The sequence below is a fragment of the Plectropomus leopardus genome, chromosome 4 (assembly GCF_026936395.1).
Source record: "Plectropomus leopardus strain MGB_pleo_1.0 chromosome 4, ASM2693639v1, whole genome shotgun sequence".
Classification (NCBI taxonomy): Eukaryota; Metazoa; Chordata; class Actinopteri; order Perciformes; family Serranidae; genus Plectropomus; species Plectropomus leopardus.
In genome coordinates, this window is record NC_142179.1 from 585,299 (window position 1) to 590,855 (window position 5,557).

At 40.0% G+C, this 5,557-nt stretch overlaps 2 non-coding genes across 2 annotated transcripts; one reads left to right on the forward strand and one right to left on the reverse strand.

Annotated features, from left to right (window-relative positions):
• Positions 1–4,314: 4,314 nt before the first annotated feature.
• trnas-gcu (transfer RNA serine (anticodon GCU)) lies at positions 4,315–4,396 on the forward strand. Its single transcript has one exon. It is a non-coding gene; the product is annotated as a tRNA-Ser (tRNA).
• A 423-nt stretch (positions 4,397–4,819) lies between these two features.
• Positions 4,820–4,892, reverse strand: trnaa-agc (transfer RNA alanine (anticodon AGC)). The gene has a single exon. It is a non-coding gene; the product is annotated as a tRNA-Ala (tRNA).
• Positions 4,893–5,557: the final 665 nt, after the last annotated feature.

Consider the following 5,557-nt stretch of genomic DNA (forward strand, 5'->3'; position numbering starts at 1 on the left):
CCCCTCTGCTCCCCTCTGCTCCAACATGCATATCTGTGAGAAATACCTGATATGACACTGCACAATACGATACGATGCGATGCGATATGACACAATATACAATGTGATTTGTAAAGTCAAAAAACTATTCAGGAAATATAAAACAGATCTGCTAAATTCTACAGACAAACAAATATACGTGGATACATTTGATTAATTTGCAAATAAATATAAAGCATTTTTGAATATCCTCCGACCTGAATTTTCAAACAAATATTTGTGATTCATTTTTTTTATCTTTGAATTTCAATTCTACGCTGGCAGATTTACATTTTACACACAGATTTTTTGTTTCTTTTTGTATTATTTGCAGAATTTGTTTGTGTATTTGCTGTTTCACATCTGCAATAAAAAAACTGAGTCTGCAAATTTGTGGAAGTTGTTTTATGCTTACAGATGACACATCTGCATACAGATGGACGATGTGTTCACACAGATAACTCTGAGACGCCAATATGCATTTACAATAAAAATTAAAATCTTATTTAGAATTTGGAATATAACAAACTCCAACATGAAACTGTTTAAACGCCTTTAGCAAATGTTCATAACTCAAAACTGTAACTTTCAGCATCATACATGGTAAGTTTTCAGCAACTTCCTATCTTAAAAGTGTAAATTTAAAATGGAAATTAAAATAAAACGTGAGAAAGAATTGCTCCTATGCTGACACTATCTTTAGACTTTGTAATAATTAATTTTATCAGTGATCACTGAAATAAAATACAGATACAGATAATCTGCAAAATGCCAAATATCGCCCCAAAAGTCAGCCAGGCCGATATCTGCCGACCCCTAATAAATATGTTTTTAGTGTTGATTATTATTATCATTATTACGACTAGTACTATTGTTTTTATTATCATTATTATTATTATTATTATTATTATTATTAATATTATTGGCTGTCAGGTGCAGATTTAAACACACTGAGCGTCTGTCACACTTGACTATGAAGCAGGAATTAAAAGGAGAGATTTAGAAAATGTAAAGATGATTTTCGTCAAACTGCAGATACGAGTGAATCATCTCTGTTCAGATTCTCTCTGCTACCTGCCTGACTCAGTGTGTGTGTGTGTGTGTGTGTGTGTGTGTGTGTGTGTGTGCACGCGCGCATGTGCGTGCGTGCGTGTGTGTGTGTGTGTGTGTGTGTGTGTGTGTGTGTGTGCGTGAGTGTGTGTGTATAAAGAGCTCTGCGGAGTGGAAAATGATTGCTTGTGAAGAGGTTGTTGTTGGACATCAACAGGAAACACTAACAGCCTTAAGTGGCATTGAGAGTGTGTGTGTGTGTGTGTGTGTGTGTGTGTGTGTGAGTGTGTGAGTGTGCAAATGTGTGTATGTTGTAATAATGGGGGTCCTGTTTGTTGGACCATATGGGGCTTTTCTCTCACACACATTAAAGCAACTAAATAGAAAATAAAAAAGTGTGTGTGTGTGTGTTTGTGTGTGTTTGTTCAGTGTGTGTGTGTGTGTGTGTTTCTTCAGTGTGTGTGTTTGTTCAGTGTGTGTGTGTGTGTTTGTTCAGTGTGTGTGTGTGTATGTTGGAGACACAAGCAGATAAATATAAATTCTGATCCTTTAAAGAATAAATCTCACAGATGATTTAGACCCTTTTAGACAAAAAAAACTGTTACACTAAGAGAATAAAGTTGTAATTTTGAGAAAAAATTGAAATATTATGCGAAAAAAAAGTGTAAAATTGTAAGCATAAAGCCACATTACGAGATTAAACTACTCATTACTATTTTTTCTCATAATATTACATATTTTCTTAAATGAGTGAGTTTAATCTTGTAATATTCTGACTTTATTTCAGTTAATTTAAAAGATTTTTCTCATAATATTTTTTTCTCATAATATTATGACTTTTTTTCTCTGAAAGTTGGCAGTATGTTCTTGTAATTTTAGGACTTTATTGCCATAACTTTGTGATACAGGCACATTTGTATCATTGTCCAAATAATTGATATAATATTTGACCATAGTGAAAGTTATGATTTACACCTTTAGTTTTCACGCTTCGCATTTACAGCAGCTGGAACCTCAACAGATATTGTTTGATTACTAGATTTATTATTAGATATGAACTTGGTGAGAAAAATGTAATAAAATTTAGAACCAACCAAAATTATTCTTCAATCATTTCAGTTCACTTCAATGTGTAATTCGCTCCGACAGAAAAACACAGAAATCATCCACAAGATCACACACACACAGTGTCACACACACACACACACACACACAGTGTCACACACACACACACACACACACACACACACACACACACACACACACAGTGTCACACACACACACACACACACACACACACACACACACACACACACACACACACACACACACACACACACACACACACACACACTGTCCCACACACACACACACACACAGTGTCTCACACACACACACACACACACAGTGTCACACACACACACACACACACACACACACACACACACACACTGTGTCTCACACACACACACACACAGTGTCACACACACACACACACACACACACACACACAGTGTCACACACACACACACACACACAGTGTCACACACACACACACACACACACACACACACACACACACACACACACACACACACACACACACACAGGCTTCAGTTCACGGACCATTTGACTTTAATAGTCTCTCCTCTTTATCGTTAACCCCCGCTGAGCTCCGCTCGTCTGAGCTGCTGATGGAGACACACACATACACGGACAAAAGTATGTGGACAGCTGACCGCATCGCGTGACCTCGTGTTACCACACGTGTGTTTATCAGCGCGCTGCGTTCACACGGCGTCAGTGAGATCTGATGACGGAGGTCAGGTTCACAGTCCATCCCACAGAGGTGGAGGGTGGAGCCGTGTGCAGAGCAGTCGAGATCTCCATCAACAGAAACATCAACATTCACACCGCTGTCAGGGTAGACAAAAGTATGTGGACGGGCTGAGACGAGGCAGACAGACGAGCGGGCGGTGATCAGAGGGTATTACTGCAGGCTGCTGCTTTTAGACGACTCATTACTGCGACCTCCTGCAGACTGAATCCATCACACACACACACACACACACACACACACACACACACACACACACACACACACACACACACACACATCGATCAAACTTTCCTCCTCCACTCCACTGAGCGCGCTCAGAACACAGGAAACGCAGCGCTGCAAACGCTCTCAGCCAGACAGACAAATATCTAAGTTCAACATCATCACGTCCTCAGCTCGAGCTTAAAGATCGACTTCGCCTCTGAGTTCAGCTCTTCTGTTCTGACGGCGTTCGAGATTGTGGCGGAGGATTAGGGCCACGATAAAGAAAGAAACAAAGATTTCAAGAATAAAGTTGCAATTTTGAGATGTTGACTATTTTGAGAAAAAAATGTCTAATAATGTTGACTTTTTTCTCATTAATTTACAAGATCACTCCTGTAATATTTTTAATTTACTCCTGTAAGTTTTTTTCTCATGATATTACGACTTTTTTTCTCGTAAATTTTTATTTTAATCTTGTAATATTACAACTTAATTCTTGTAAATTTACAGTTTATTTTTTATAGTATTAAGACTTTTTCTCATGAATTTACAAGTTTAATCTTTTAATATTTCAACTTTATTCCTGTAAATTTACCATATTTTCTAATAAATTTCACAACTTGTTTTCACGTAAATTTACATGTTTAATTTTGTTATATCAACTGTATTCCCAATTATTTCTGAGTTTCTTCTGAGTATTATAACTTTTTCAAGTAAATTTGTGATTTAAATCTTGTAATATTAAGACTTTAATTACATAAATTTGCCCGTTTTTTTCTCATAATATGATGACTTTTTTTCTCATAAATTTACAACTTTAATTGTGTAATATTACATATTATGTCTTTGTTTTTGAAATATAGGATTTTTTTTCTTCGACATGGCCCTAATCCTGCGTCACACGCAGTGATGAAAACATCCCGGATAATAACATCACTGTCGGCTGATAACTGCGACCGAAGCTCAGAGCGCTGCTGTGAGAAACTTTTTTGTTTCTCAGTCTGTAAACCGAGTTTCCTTCAGTCTCCATGTTTCCACGTCAACATTAAAACTGACTCCAACAGGAAGTCTCGGGTCGGATCAGTTCCTTCTTCGTTCTCAGCGACACGAAACCAACAACCTCACAAAAGTCCATTTAAGGTCAATGCTGTTTATTTTTTATCGTCCGCGCTCATCAGTCACCCTAAATGTCCATTTTTATGGATGAGGTGGCCGAGTGGTTAAGGCGATGGACTGCTAATCCATTGTGCTCTGCACGCGTGGGTTCGAATCCCATCCTCGTCGCAGGTTTCATTTAACTCTGAATATTTCACGTCACCGTGTCAAATCATGACTGAAACTATCAAAGCAGCTGGTATCTGAGCTGCAGTCAACGTGTGAAAACAGCACGTGTTCGCAGCTCGCCGCGTTACAGAGCTCTGAACGGGAAAACAGAGAAACCTTCTTCCTCTTTAAAGCTGTTAAAAAGTAAATAACGATCTCAGCAGGCGTGACGGTAAAGCAACAGAAACAAACTCTGAGCCGTAACTTTCCGTTCAGCTGCTGCATCGAGTCTCTCCGCGTTCGACACGCGTCGACATCACGTCACAGAACCACATTAACCTCCTAACGGCGTCATCAGCTGTTCGGATCCATCAGAGTGAACTCAGACCGCATGTTTGAGTCTCTGCTGTCAGACGGCGCAGAGAGGAAAGGGTTAAAAGTGTCTGGAGAATGCGGGCATCGATCCCGCTACCTCTCGCATGCTAAGCGAGCGCTCTACCATTTGAGCTAATTCCCCTGCGTGCAGCTCTTGGCGGTGAAGCTGCACATACGATGTCATGCTGGTCCAGCGGTGACCAGTCGTGTGTCGTACTGGGAGTCGCCGCGTGTTCGTACGCTTCCACTCATCAGCCCAGTTTCTCTGACAGGCAGAAGATCAGCTCAGTTTACACATTAGTGTCAACAATTCAGTATCTGACCGCTCGTCCCCGTCTGCTCCTGACAGATACAAAACATGATGATGTCGCTGTGAAGATGACCTTTGACCTCGATAATGCAGTGTGTGTGTGACACCCATTCAAACTGACATTTTTGATCCCACAGCCATCAGAGCAGAAAAACAGGACTTGTATTATTTCTGGGTGTCATTCTGGGCTTTTGACTCTGAATTTGTCATTTTGACTATTTTCCACCTGATGAGGTCATTTTGACCATATTTGGCATATGGAGGAAATACATGCTATTTCCACTAGGTGACCTGTCACAGTCAATGTAGCTGCTGATCACTGACATATCCCAGACTGTCAGCAGCTACACTCACACACTGACATATCCCAGACTGTCAGCAGCTACACTCACACACTGACATATCCCAGACTGTCAGCAGCTACACTCACACACTGACATATCCCAGACTGTCAGCAGCTACACTCACACACTGAGGAGGAGGAGACTCAACATCGG